General features: G+C 39.5%; 1 protein-coding gene across 6 annotated transcripts in view; it reads left to right on the forward strand.

Annotated features, from left to right (window-relative positions):
• The window catches only part of TRAPPC9 (trafficking protein particle complex subunit 9), a 281,618-nt gene that overhangs the window by 67,432 nt on the left and 199,385 nt on the right, over positions 1-14,801 (forward strand). The gene's annotated exons all lie outside the window — the stretch shown is intronic.

Below are 14,801 nucleotides of genomic sequence, written 5' to 3' on the forward strand. Positions count from 1 at the left end.
CCTCTGACCTGTCCACACAGCTATTTTAGAACACAGGCTTAGTGCTGTTTCAGGAGTGTTTAGACATGTTCAGAAATAGTCCAACAGGCAGGTTATAGGTATGGATCACTTCCAGGCTTCCCGTCCCTTCCCCACTGAAAGAGAGTGGTTGCCTTTCTACTGATAGGTAATGCTGGGTGGGTGGGCAAATGAAGCCAGGAGAATCCAGCATTCTCTTTTATATGTCTTACATTAAAACAGTAAGGACAGCACCAGTTGCCAGTATTGTTACTGGGACAGAAACAGGGATCAGTAATGAAGGTGCAGTGTGATATATGGTAATTCACAGACTAGAAGATCTTACAAAACCCTACATTTTGTTGCAGAGAGTTGATTTCATGTAAGCCAAGTATTTAAAACTAATCCAGAATCTTGAATCCTATATTCTCTTTCAGTTCTGTGTGTATGTATCTTTGTGCGGGGTGTTCTGTCCCCTGCATCTTTACCCCAAATGCCATAGCCACACTAATATCAAAAGTCATCTTGGTTTCAGGAACAAATTGGTGGTAATGTGCTTCTACATCCCTCTCCCTACAGACCTAGAGCATTTAGAATTTGCATGGAGGCATCTTCTATAAAAGGAAGCCTGGTTGGTATGAACACTGAGAATTGGCTTATATAAGGTTCTGAGATTAGAAAATAAATTACAATACTTAAAAATAAATGTTCCTTCAGTTTCTTCCTAGGTGCCTATCACCTGCATTGCTTTTCATCCATGTTTGGCTTTTTGGCTTGCTACAAAGTGGGCAAAAGAGCCCAGTTGGATTTTAATTTAAGCCAGCAAAGAACTAAGAAATTGTAATGCTCTCTTTATATGTAAGAGTTACGTTACACATCACAGAGATTTGTACTGCCAGCCAAGGAATTGTGAACTTCAGTGATGGATTACCTGAATTTGTTTACTGCAGATTGCTCTCTTCCTGGAGGAGTGAAAATATTACTTACCCAAAGAGTATTTCCTTTTGGCAGTAGCAGCAGCGTATCATGTCCACGTTCAAACATCCTCTGATCTCTTCATTTTCCTTTCTTCATGTGAACAGCAGGTGAACTACCAGATTGTGTGCAAAAAGCATTTTGGCTTATAAATTTTATCTGAGAGGACTTAGTACTCTTTTACACATACACACATTCATGCATACTTCACCAAACATCTTTTGAAAACCCTGCAGTAGCAGAGTAAATGTCAACAGAAGTCTTCTTCCATGACATGGGCCACTCTGCAGTACGAAGTGACACTACGCAAGCTCAGGGTTATTCTCTAATTTCTTTGTGAAAGCTTTTCTTTGTTAAAAGAGTTAGTGTAGAAAAGTGCATTCTCAGTGTTGGAATGAATAATCATGCTTTTGGGCAATAATAGGCAGGCAGGGCTACATACTTAAATCCACATTTTTATCTTAGTCTTTTTTTTTTAACTGCATATCAACTTGCTTGGTTGACATTTAAAGCACTTGCATACTTTTGTAATCTCACAATTCTTTCTGCTCTGGTATAGTGATCTAAGGTCTCATAAAGTGCTTGTTTTGATGACCCCTAGATGTTGGGAATTATGGAGCAAAAGGAGTATAATTACCCATTTGGAATTTAGCCAGATCACTAGGGTTAATATTGCTTCTCTTAGAAAAAGTCATCAGGGAGGTTCTAATGACAGCACTGAGACTCCAGTTATTAGTTCTGTTTGAAAGATGGTTTTCTCAGTGTAACCCTCCTCAGTGTGGGGCTTCTACAGGGCTCAAGCAGATTTCCACTTCTCAAGGCACACAGAGATTTTCCTTTGATGTCTGTTTCCTTGCTTGCTTCCTGAAATTATACAGTAGTCTTTGTCCAGATCTCCAAATTCCAAACTATTTATTTCTCCCTTGGCTTTAATGCCTCTTACTCTTTTTCTAATTTTCTAATAATTTGGAGGTGTTAATGTCTTCTTTTTTCAACATACCAAGACAGAGAGAGACTGATTCTGGATTTCAGGAGAGATAAAGACATAAAAAGTGATGATGTTGCATTGATCACGCTTCATTACTTAAAGTGTAATAAGCATTCAGTGGTGTTTGTGACAGGATAATGGGCACTTAAGTGAGTCAGCAGTTTCCTCTTTCGACAGATGGACAGAAGGACAAGAAAAGGACATGCAGTAAGGATTTAATTAAGCTTGTCTATTTAAGGAATCGAAGGATTATTACTTTCAGTCATGATTTGCATTTAATATTGTTGAGTAAGGGTTAGGGTGGAAAAATCAGAATAGATATATTTCAAATTGCAATATACTGTACTACTATTATTTTGAGCATGACTGGTAAGGTCCCTTCTGTGCCTTCAGAAGGTGAAAGATCTTGTGTATTTTCCAAAGGCATAATGTCTGTCCTAGAGGTGTGCAAACTGTTTCAAATTTGGAACAATGTGAGCTCAAAACACCCTGTTTTGAGCAAAAAAATAGTTGTTTGGAGTTCAAAAGACACTTGAGAACAACCCAAGTGTCTAGATGCAGGTTTAATGTTGGAGAAGGTTTTCAAACTCAAAACAGCCCTGTCTTGGATTCACAATTGCTTTAAGATTGAAGTGGTCCTGTTGAGCTTGGAACACATCCAGAATGGCCAGAACAGTATCAGGAAATTCTTGATGTACAGTTGGAACAGCTGTTTTTAACTGGAAACATTTGGAATTTGAATTATTTTGCACACTACTAATCTCCCCCCCTGGTCAGCCCTTCAAAGTGCACCAGGTCAGGAAACTACTGGAACTCTAAGGTTGTAGGGAGGGAGGAATGGTTATTTAGTTATTTAAACAGAATCCTGAAAGCCTGATAGAGTTTCGTTATCCCTCCCACTTCTACCAAAGAGACCCAGGGTAGGGCAATCTTGAGTTTTTTCTTCACCTCCTTCTGTCTTTCTGGGCTCTAAATTCTTGTTTTCCTATCAGCTGTCACATAGCATCTTCAATGCTATATGAAGAAAGAATGCATTATTAGGGGCTTTTAAGCATAAAAACGAGGTGGAGACATGATAGAGTTATATACATTTTCAGTATGTGTTCTGTGAAGAAAGAGGAGAAACTGGTGTCAGCTTAGCTGGAATTAGCTTGAAGACACTTGGGAAGTAATTTTTCCATTTATGCTTTGATCAGCCCCCACATTGAAAATTGGGTCCAGTTATAGGGAGCATACTGAGAAAGGTACAGGGAATTGGCACAGATTCAGAGAAGGGCAATGCAGATGAATAGAGGACTAGATTAAAGGAACTGGGTATGCTTAGCTTTGAGGAAAGATGATATGGGAAACATGATAGCATTCTTCAGATATCTGAAAGGATGTCACGTAGTATGAAATCATGACCAGTTGTCTGTGTTTCTGAAATCAGGATACAGAATAATGGATTTCACAGTAACAACAGTTCAACAGAAAAGCCAATTCCTCAGAGATGTGAGGGCTTCTCTTTATTGGATGTTGACTAAATAACTTCCTGTTTAAGATGCTTTAATTTATGATCACCAAGATGGATAAATTATATAACAACAAATGCTGAAAATGCCATAATAAAGAAGGAACATTTTATCATATGCAGTGGTCATGTAAAAAATAAAAAGTATTGGAAAGAAATAAACCAAAAACATTCAGAAAATCTTAAAATTGAAATTGAAATCACAAATATTTTAGGAATAATTTCAAACAGTATAAATAAAAGTATCACAAGCTATTAAGACACATGCTGACAGCAGCAGGAACTAATTTGGCGCAATGTTGGAAAAGTAAAACTTTGCCAACAATACAAGAATGAGAGACCAAAATCAAACAATATGTAGCAATGGCAAAATTGACTTCAAAGCAGAAGTTCAACTAAATTAAAGCAGAGTTGGCTCCCCCGCAAGCAGTACATCACACAGTAAGGCAAGCTTAGACTTTTGGAATATGTTTTCTAAGAAAAAGCATTAAGTGACTAATAACAGTAGATGAGAGGATTTAAATAGATACAACCAATAATCTCCAATGTTCAAACAAAAGTATAAATACTTAAGTAGAGGTTAGTGGTTGGGAACAATGGAAGGGAAGCTGAAAATATGCTCTTTTTTACTTTTTTACTTTAGTATTTCACTTTTTAATATCTGTATTCTTTATCTTTTATCATCTTGAAGAATGTAAAGTGATTACATTTTGCATAAATAAATATATCAGAGGTTCCCAAACTTTTTTTTTAATTTTGAAAGCCTCATATGATTGCAGTGTTGGAAGAAAAAGTTATCTTACCAAGTCTGTTTCTGAGCCGGGAGTAAAGACACTGACGAATTGCATGAAGTTAGGAGATTTATTCTTCACCCAAGTGCAGAAGCAATGACAGCAAGCAGTTAGGTGGGCGGCCGCACTGGACCCCCGCCATACAGCATATTATATACCTTTCGTTACATTCAGACCTACATTAAGATGTCATGACCCTCTGATCCAATCAAAGCCAGTTACCTTGATCCATACTCCTCCCTTTACCCAGGACCCCTTTCTCTGGTCTTGATTAAGATTCTCCCTTCTTGTATGTAAACTAATTTCTATCACCTTGATTGTTTACAGCCATATGTAAAGCATCCTTTATCACTCTGCTTGTTCACCGGGCGCTGTCCTGATCTACATCCCTAAGAAACAAGGTCAGGACCGCTTATCTCTCTTTGTGAAGGGTCATCTGAACAGGAAAGAACTATCAAGTCAAGATAGTTTATCTGCTCACATGAAGTGTCTTCTTTCCAGTCAGGAAGAAACAAACCATGAGAGCAATTATCATATCCTTGAGATATTGAGAAGTGTTGAAGGTCACACCCTTAAGAATGCAACCTTTTGATAATTTTAATAAGGTCAATTACTGTGAGGTCAACCATACATACAGGAAAGGGAATATTGGCATATTGCTGGGCCTGCTTTTACTTCATGTTACACAAGCAGGTAAAGGCAAGTGTTTAAAACATCTAAATGTCCAAATATCCAAAATGTCTACAAATATCTAAAATGTCTATATGTATATATATAAAATGCCTATGTGTCCCAACCTTCTAACAGCAGGAGACTGTGAGGATAAGCATGGGTAAAAAGAAACAAGTTCACACTAAATCCCTGTAGGACATGGTTACTATTTGTTCAGAACAATCTTGGTCAAGACACAGTCCCTGTGATAGCTTTTGATGGGCTGCCATCCTTTTGAAATAGCAGAGAGGATGACCACCGTCATCAGTCCACCTATGACCATGTCTCATGAATAACACATCCATCACATCTGTCAGATACACACTTTTCTGAAAGTAAGAGGTAGACTCAGAATTTAAATAGAATTATTGGACTAGTAGTTTTTGTTTTTTTTAAGCTGACAACAGAGGCTCTCAGCATAGCCTGGTGGAGGTTTGCTGCAGAAAAAGAGGAAAAAGGTCTACTAGAAATTAAGAAGAGAAGAAGAGAGAAGAATCAACAGAGCTCAAAGAATTTAAGCATTTGAATGCTCAGGGAGGAAATGTCCAGGAGGAGAGAAGAAAGTGCAAGTGTACAAGGGCGTGCTGGTTGATGTAAAGGAACTTCAGAGCAGAGGAGAACTTGGAGGGAGCAAAAGAATCAGGAATGAAGCTTGCCTCCACTGAAGCACCAAAGGGACACCATTTGGGGGGGCTTAGAAGCCCTATCAGACATTTTCCTCTGTGAGACAGAGAGGAAAAGTGGTGACTATGCCTAGGCATAGACCAGAAGGGTCCTGTCCTTGCATCAGATCAGTGGGACTTTAGCCCAGAGACAGTCCTTCTATGAAGTGGCCCCTATGCTTTGGGATACCCTGTCTGCGGAGCTCTGCCTGCTGGTATTTGGCAAGGCTGTAAAGCCTGTATTATTTAAGTGGACGTTATATTAATTGCTGAGTCTTGGCTTGGTGTAATTGATTTCTGTATTTAATCTTACGGTTGTAAAATGCCTGGAATTGTATTCCAAAATGTGTAGAATAAGAATAAGAATGGCTTCTATTCAGTTTCAAATTTCACTGTACACATAATGAATATTTCTAGAAAACTAGTTAAACTAGTGCCTCACTGGTTTGGAAAATATTCTCACTGGCCTAGATTTCAAGCGCATGATTGAGGTGGGAAGGTTCCTGCAAAGTAAGAGATGTTTGCGGTTGGCAGATAGTGGTTCAAGCTGTGTTCCCGTGCAGAATCAACCTTGTAGTTGGAAGAATGCAGGCATGTTGCACAGCAGGAATAGTGGCTGCCTCCTCACCATTTCCTCTGGGAGTCCTAACCATTCTCCTCTCTTAGGAACAATCTCTAACCCAGGTGCAGTGGCAAATGGTTTCTGACTACCAGTTTCAGCCGCCAATCAGTTTGTTTCTGGATACGAAATGAACTCTGAGTGTATCGTATCAGTTGTGCTCTGATGCTTGTGTCATTTGTATGTTCTGTGGCCGATTGTGCTGAGGATGATGAACAACTGTTCTGTCTCCTAGAGCTTCTGCTCCACATTTCCAGATGTTCTGATTGTGCAGATTCCTGGCGTGGTGGTGGCAAGAAATACATTTGCATAATTATGCTTAGTACACCAACTATGACCGTTCTTGGACAATACTGATCTGTGTTTTGATAACTTCACACATATACTATTGAAATTCATTCTCTGTATGGCTACCTTTGAATAAAATCTGAAGCTTCCATTGGTGAAATGTATGGCAACTAAGCTGTGAAATGGTGCAAAGTATTATTATCATATTAAAAGAGCTGCACAATTTGTCAGTTTTTTTCTGGGCTTGATTCAATGTGTTACTCTTAACATTTAAATCTTTAAACAATTTAGAGCCAAACTAGCTGAAAAGCCATCTGTTTCATTACAGATCTAGACTAATTACTAAGATAATCAGGAAAGTCCCTGCAAATCTTCATAATGCATACTGTTTAAAGGTTTTTTCTTACATGTATATGCTGTATATTCTGCTACTGTACCTGTTCTTCCACTACCATTCTTAAAATAACTGAAATATGAGATATTCCAGGAAATATAAGAGTAGAAATATGTATTCCCGTATACCTTAGATGTCTGCACTCTCATGGGTTTGATAGGATCTCAGCTATTAAATCAGAGCTGGGTACTGTGTCCCCAACCACTTACAAAGTTGACCCAGTCCCACTGTGTCTATAGTTTTTGGCTATCAGTTCATGAAACCCTGTTTCACTCTTGATGAAACCACCCAAGTTGTTCTAATGCTTGAGATGAAAAATCCTGGTGTGCTTCTCCTTGTGAATAAAAATGCAGTATTAATAAGAAAACTATTTGCAGCTGCTTAATGACACCCAAAATCAGCAACTTCATTCTGCCAGTCTAGGCAGGAGGGCAGCAAGGTTCTAGAGCAGAAATGTGGTAGCTAGGATCAGAATCAGCCAAAATTTGCAAACTTATGAGCAGATTATAGAATCAAATATAAAAACATAGATTTATTCATACTTTTTTGAGAAGCCAGACGAAGATTGTTTTTTTTTTAATAGACACTTTGAGGCAATCAAGAGATAGCTAGTTTAAATTTCTGATTTTTATATTAGGGTTGTTGTCTTACCATTAGTTTTTTTTATCTTAACACCTTCCTGATAGATTTTGTTTTATATTTTGCTTCTGTGGAAGCACCTTGGATTGGGCTTCTGTTTTTTGTTCTTTAACAGAAAGACTATTGAAATAGCTGCAGATGTTTGTCCATATTACTAGAAGAGGTAGTGGCTGGTGAAGCCTTTGAATTGACACAGATATGCCACACTATTGTTGTTTGCTGCCCAGAGTCACTTTGTGTGCGATGGGCAGCTATCTAAATGTGATGAACAAACAAATCCAAATTAGTATTATTTAGTTACTGAAACAGACCAAGTTGTGGTATGTACCATTCAGGAGTGTGGAGAGAGGGAAAGAATACCATTTGCTTTCCTGGTAGTGGGGCCCCTGTTGTGATTTATTGTTATTATGATGGTTGCTTCAGTCTGAGCTGTCTGTGTTGTGTATGTTTTTTATTATTTTTGGATTTTTAGGCTGCCCTGAATCTGCCAGAATAAGCAGCTATAAGAGATTTAAAGGTGGTGGTGGTGGTGATGGTGGTGGTGGTGGTGGTGGAGGAGGAGGAGGAGGAGGAGGAGGAGGAAAGGTGCAAGGCTTTTCCATTTTGGGTTCTGCTTTCTGTATACCTCTGGGAGAAGCAACCAACCTGAACATGTGCAGTGGTGGTTTGATTCCAGCAGTTAGTTAGTTTCTTTCTTTATTCATATTGAATTTGCCACTGCCCATCTCGTTGAATGACTCTGGGCGGTTTACAAAACAATTAAAATCAATTAAAATTACAAAATTACAATAATAAATAGAAAATAAATAGATCCAGAAATAATTGGCAGTCACTCAGGGAGCGTCATTGAGGCACTAGCCACCCCCAGGATTGGGTAACGTGGTACATACAGGATTGGGTAAGGTTGTTAATGCTGTACCACATCCCTTCTCTGCTTTGAAATGCAATATCATTCTGCTCACACTTCCAGTTGTTATAAGCTAGGCTATTTTCAGCCAGCTGAAATGTAAAATATTCTTTCTGCACCTGGAAGAAAAGGTGATTTATTGACCTAAAGTCAATGCTTCATGAGAGTCGAGTGCTACGCAGTCTGGCTGAGGAAGCGGGAGGAGGAGTCAACCATGCATTGCAACCCAGACTATTATGCAGAATCCATTTTTAGGTTTTCTTTCCCTCCAGTGGCTACTATGGCTTTGTTATTATATAAGGAGATGATGCAATTTCAGTGCTCGGGGGCTTGATGGGACATTCATATAGATGAATAATTGAGCCAAACACGTGGCATAGTGCGCGTCCTGTTTCTGAAATTCTGCTTACATGCATTGTGTCTAAGGGAAAGCTTTACAGCTTTGCAGAACTATCGTGAGTAATTGTGCCCCAAAACATTTGGTCAGCATACAGCTGTGGTCCAAGCTCTTGTTGCTCTCAAGGGCAACTAACCTCACAGAAGGTTAAGCAGAGAACTATTTTAGGCATGTTGAGCAGAATCAGGCAGACCCTCTAATGTCGTTTCTTGGTTTTGCATATATCTTAGCGGCCTCAGATTTATTAGCTGGCTTGACAGATGGTCATGCTACTGAGCAGAGGGCATTTTGGTAAATCACATCATTTGTTTCAAGTAGTTTTATAGAAGTTATTAAATATGTGGAGAGAATATTTGCTTAGCTTTTTGTGGAGTAGATATGTTGAAAAGCAGCTATTTTTCAGGTTTAATCTTCATCACAGCTCATTACATTTTAAACAGTGAGATGCCCACAAAGATAATGCCACTACATGGAGTTTCTATAGGAAATTAAGATTTTTCTTTTTTTCAGGAAAAAAAGGCTTCTGTTCTTCATCTTGTAAATTGATTTTTGCTAAGTCTAGCTGTGTCCCAAATGCCCTTTCTTTGCCAACTTTGGGCTAACATCCCTTTTTTCTTTTCCTCCGAGAATGTAGTTCAGACTTCATGCTGTGGAATATCTTTCTCACCTGGGTGTTCATTTTTTCCGAGACTGTCCTTTTGTGTTCATTTGAGTGGCACTGAAAATTAATTTGTCAATGTTGGGTCTGGCTGGTTTGATCTGCAAAAAGGGGAGAAAAAGAACCAGTAGAAGAAAATATGTGTAGCTCAGGGTTGAACTGTGGAGTCCTTGCATTTTTCCTTGTTTGTTGATTTTGCATCCAGGTATTCAGTTATAACTGCAGCCATGCCGTACGTCAGCTGGTTTGTTTCTTGCAGTGAGCTGGTGCTTATAGTTGATATTACAGTATTGGCATCTTTTAATACTTGTGCCAGCTGTTTTTTATAACAAACTTCAGTGCAGGCAACCTTATTCTGTTGTTCTAGATGCTCAGTTATTCTTTCTTTCAATTCCTCTTGTTTTTTAGTTAGAGGGCTTTGTTCTTTCTGAGGAGAAGGCAGAGGAGAGGGTGCCTGGTTTGGGAATGAAAATGATTCAGTAACTATGCTGGCTTCCCCTACTGCTGACTCTCCCTGGTTTGCCTCTACAGTCTGAGCTACTTCTGGCAGGGCTCCAATTTCTTTGCCCTGGGTAGACCTTTTCAGTTCTTCCCATCCTACTTCTGTGAATACTTTATTTCGTATTATAAATCAGTGTTGATCTGTTAGCCTCTGTTCTGTTGTTTCTGATTCTGGATGTTGTTCTTTCCAGAACTGGTGCATTCTTTTCAGATATCCTCTTCTCATTGGACTTGATTTGCAATAGCAGATCGTTATTTCTTTGTTTTCAGTCTTCATATATTTGCAATGGGTAAGCAACTTTTCTTCCAGTAGTTCTGCAGCTGCTGGCCCTGGTTAAACAGCCAACAGTCCTGAGTTCAATAGCCCACTTGTCACCAGATGTCTGAGAACTAGAACACCTAGCACGGTCCTTGTTGACCCAGGTGAAGACCGATCCGGTATGGGTTTCTGTAAATTACATCTCACCATATTGTTTATGGGAGAGACACTCTTTGTCCAGCTCCTCTGATGAGACCTGTCCAGTATGGTTGAACCTCTGACATAGCTCTCATCCTCCTTGGAGCACACAAGCCCTACAACCATGTCAAGGTAGTACCTCACTGGGGGATAGATGATGATGATGATAATGATGATGCTGATGTTTAGTCTCACAGTCAGCCAGATGTTTAGACTGGATTTGGCATTTTTATCCACCTATTGAGTCCTTCCCTAGGACCTGGGATAGGCAGATGTTTTTGTTTGATGGTGTTAAAGGTATCATCATGAGTAAAGCTGCCTTTTGCAATTGACTGATGGTGATTTTGTCAGTGCAGATGGTCTTCAAGTGGTGCTCCAGATGTTTTGGGATTGCTCCTAAGGCGCCTATTGCTATTGGTACTACCTTTGCTTTATTTTGTCATAGTCATTCTACTTCTATTTGCAGGTCTTTATATTTTGTGGTTTTCTCCAGTTCTTTCTCTTCTCTTCTGCTGTCTCCAGGTATTGCAATGTCCACTATCCAGACTTTTTTGTCTTTCTTATCAACAATGGTTAAGTCTGGGGTGTTGTGTGGCAGGTTCTTGTCTGTTTGAATTCTAAAGTCCTAGAGCACTTTAGCTTCTTCATTTTCTATTACTTTGTCTGTTTTGTGATCCCACTAGTTCTTGCTTGCAGACAAATGGTATTGGAGATATTCCAGTGGGCCATTGTTGCAACTTTGTCATGCCGTTGTTTGTAGTCAGTCTGTGTGATCTTCTTGCAGCAGCTAACTAGGTGGTCCACTGTTTCTTCATCTTCCTTGCAGAGGCGGCATTTGCTGTCTGTTGCTGTCTTCTCAGTTCTGGCTTTATATGCATTTGTTTTTAAGGCTTGGTCTTGTGCAGCCAGAATTAGCCCTTCTGTCTCTTTCTTCAACTTTCCTGCTCTTAGCCATTGCCAGGTCTTGTTATCTGCTTTGCCTGCTAGATCTTTTGTATACTGGCCATGTAATACTTTGCCTTGCCGTGTCTCTTTTCTGTTCTTCGTTTGGTCTTTCTTATAGGCCAGTTTGGTTTCTTTGGTATTCAGTAAGCCTTTGTGGTGTACTAGCTTCAGTGCATTTTCTTCACTGTCCTTCAGATATTCTTCCAATGCCCATTTTTCTTCTTCAACTGTCTGGTGCCCTTGCAACATTCCACGCCCACCTATGCTCCTTGGTAAGTAGAGTCTGTCAACATTGCTGTGTGGATGAAGGGCATGATTCATTGTCATTATTTTTGTGGTCTTCCTATCCAGGACTTTTATTTTAGTTCAGCTTGAGTCCAGTCCACTATTTCAGCTGTATATCTAATGACTAGGATTGCATGATCATCATCATCATCATCATCATCATCATCATCATCATCATCATCATCATCATCTCTTCTAGAATTCTTTCCTCAGAGTGGTTGGTGATAATGGCACTGTAAGGAGGGAGGGAAGAGGCCAACTGAGATGTCTTCAGTATAGACTTCATCTGTCTTATTTCCCCAGAACAGCTGGTGGTAATAGCTGAATCGAAAAGGAAAGCAGGAGTCTAGCTGAGTTATCCTCTGTTGTAGTTGTCATTTGCCTTGCTTGAATTATGATTAGCATGCAAAATAAACAAATAAATAAATTTGTTTTGTTTACCTTGGAGGAAGGGTCAAATATGTATAATTTTGTGTAATTTAACTGGTTTTGCTAGACATAGGGATGGACAAATAATGCATGATGGTTGCAGTCTAATATTCACTAAGTACCTAATTCAGCAGTTACTCTGGACTCATGAGATTTTAGGAAGCACTCGCCCACTTTTCTAAGTATATGTTCAGAAACATCTACAAATTTCCCATTGCTGATTTTTGCACCCAGTACCATATCGTATGTATGTCTGCATTTTGCAGAATTATGATACACATACGCATACACATAAATACAGAGTAGATACATGCTTTAGGTGTATTGTGTTGGAGGTGTTCTCAGCAGCAGTCCAGAAAAGAAAAGGACAGAGATATGCCAAGAAGGGCACATTGGGCTGGGCAGAGTGGTTGCAGCGAAAAATTCTAACCATTTGCCTTATTGGTGAAGAAATTTTTGTAATGGGTTATGCACAGCTGCTATTTTATGAGAGAATTCAAATCACGCTTCTCCAAAATTCCAGATGGTCCACCATCCCCCCTCCCACTCTGACGTTCCCCCCAATTCCAGGATCTAAAGATACGTGTCAGATAGAGTAACTTCATAGTCCTTGGGCAAGCCACATGATATAACCTTGGCTGTCCACATGTCGATATCAATAAATACATTTTTAAACAGTAGGTACCCGCGTGAATCCACGGTAAGTCAGTGGGTGATGCTGAGAAAAAATGCAGCTGTTCTTCAAAGTGTTTCTGGCAGGTGGTACCTGCCCCCCGGTTCACTCTGAATCCCATTTGGTGCCTCAAACGCAACGTGCCGCACAACCCTAGAAACCAGCTGAACGATCAGAAAGGTTTCCAAACAGAGGATATGTTCAAGAGGAGGTTGACAGCCATCTGAACGGGGTGCTTTATTTTGGATTCTCACACTGAGCGCAGTGTTGTGACTCGATACCTCAGTGGCCCCAACCAACTAGAAAAAGCATTTGTTTCCCTTCCTCAGTGTTTCAGGTTTGGCTTCTTTACATTAAGGTGGTAGAATTCCATTTGTTTTACCCCAAGTCATTCATTCATGGAGTTTATCTGTATATTGCAAATGGAAAGTTCCGTTTGTCAATTTAATAATATTTTCTATCAATTTGTTATACGCTGCACTTTAGATGTACTTTCAGTGCAGTGAATGGGCCTCTAGCTGTGAAGTCTGCATTAAGGTTAATGGACATAGCACAGCACGATCACGGACACTTTGCTGCAAATTTACCTCACTGCAGGTAACCATTGCTCTGTGAAACAGCTTGGGACCTTGCGAATTGGAAGAACTGTATGAAAATGCAGCTGTTCTGCCCCCTATCCAAACTTTCTTTCTGAAAAAACTGCTAACCCTTTCATGAATATTGTGCTCCATTTTTATGACATGTTTAGTTTCAAGAATTGCAGGTGGGAACGAAAGTAATTCACTTAAAAAGCAAAACAAAACCAGCAACACTCCAAAATGCCAGTTTTATGTGAGTTAGTGGGGCAGGACAAGTTAAGTGTTTGAAGTTTTGAGCACTGAATAGATACCAATGCTAGATTTCTCCTCGTCCTCCTCCTCCTCCTCCATCATCATCATCATCATCATATTTTTATCGTGTGTGTGTGTGTGTGTGTGTGTGTTTTACAGGTGTGCGTGTGTGTATCAACTCAAGACAGCAAACATACCTAATACTCCTGCCTCTTATTTTCCTCACAACAATCCTGCGAGATGGGCTGGACTGAGAGAGAGTGACTGGCCCAAGGTTACCCAGCTGGCTTTCATACCTAAGGGAGGCCTAGAACTCACAATCTTCTGGTTTCTAGGCCAGCATGTTAACCACTACACCAGACTGGCTTTCATCTCGCTGTCACAATGATGCCTCAGCAAGATATTGATGGATAAGGCAGTTTCCTTCAGCCTTGTATTCTTTAAGAACCCCATCATCCTCAGCCAATATGAACAAAAGTCAGCGCTTGTAAAATGTAACCAAACATCTGGAGGGCAGCAAGTGATGACAACCATTGTAATCAAAGCATCTGAAGTCAAACACATTTAACTAATTATATTTACATAATTTCTATCCTGCCCAATTCCACAACTTCTGGGTGGCTCCCAAAAATGTATAAATTAATTAAAAATGGCAGTCTGAAAAAAAAAATCCCACCCAATATTTTATTGTATTCAATTTTTACAGTGCGACAAGCTCCCTTCATCCAATAGTCAGATTACATGAAACCCAGAAGTCCAGCAGAGGGATGGTAGATTTCATCTGGGTCCCCATATGTTTGGGGACTCTTTTTCCTCATTGTTGTGCCTCATTCTTGATGTATTTCAGAATTCAATGATATTATGAATAGTCACTTGCTATGTGACTAAAGGGGAAGACAGTTTATTAAGTAGTGTTCCGTTTCTGTGGCTAATTCTCATTACAGTCACCTCATTTGTAGGTTCCTAACTTTATATGAGTTTATATATAATTCAGAACTGATGTCCTTCAGTTTGTATACTCTTCCCATTTGAGTTTAACAGAGAGCATTGTCTCATCCTGTAGTTAAATTCTGTAAAAAATGGTTTCATTTCACTTTAGCATCTAGTACTTGTTTCTGGTTCAGATTAGATGTTCTGCTTTCCTC

The sequence above is a fragment of the Python bivittatus genome, unplaced genomic scaffold (assembly GCF_059951505.1).
Source record: "Python bivittatus isolate LINGU-HERP-01145 unplaced genomic scaffold, Pbiv_v1 ctg000590_np1212, whole genome shotgun sequence".
NCBI classification, from domain to species: domain Eukaryota; kingdom Metazoa; phylum Chordata; class Lepidosauria; order Squamata; family Pythonidae; genus Python; species Python bivittatus.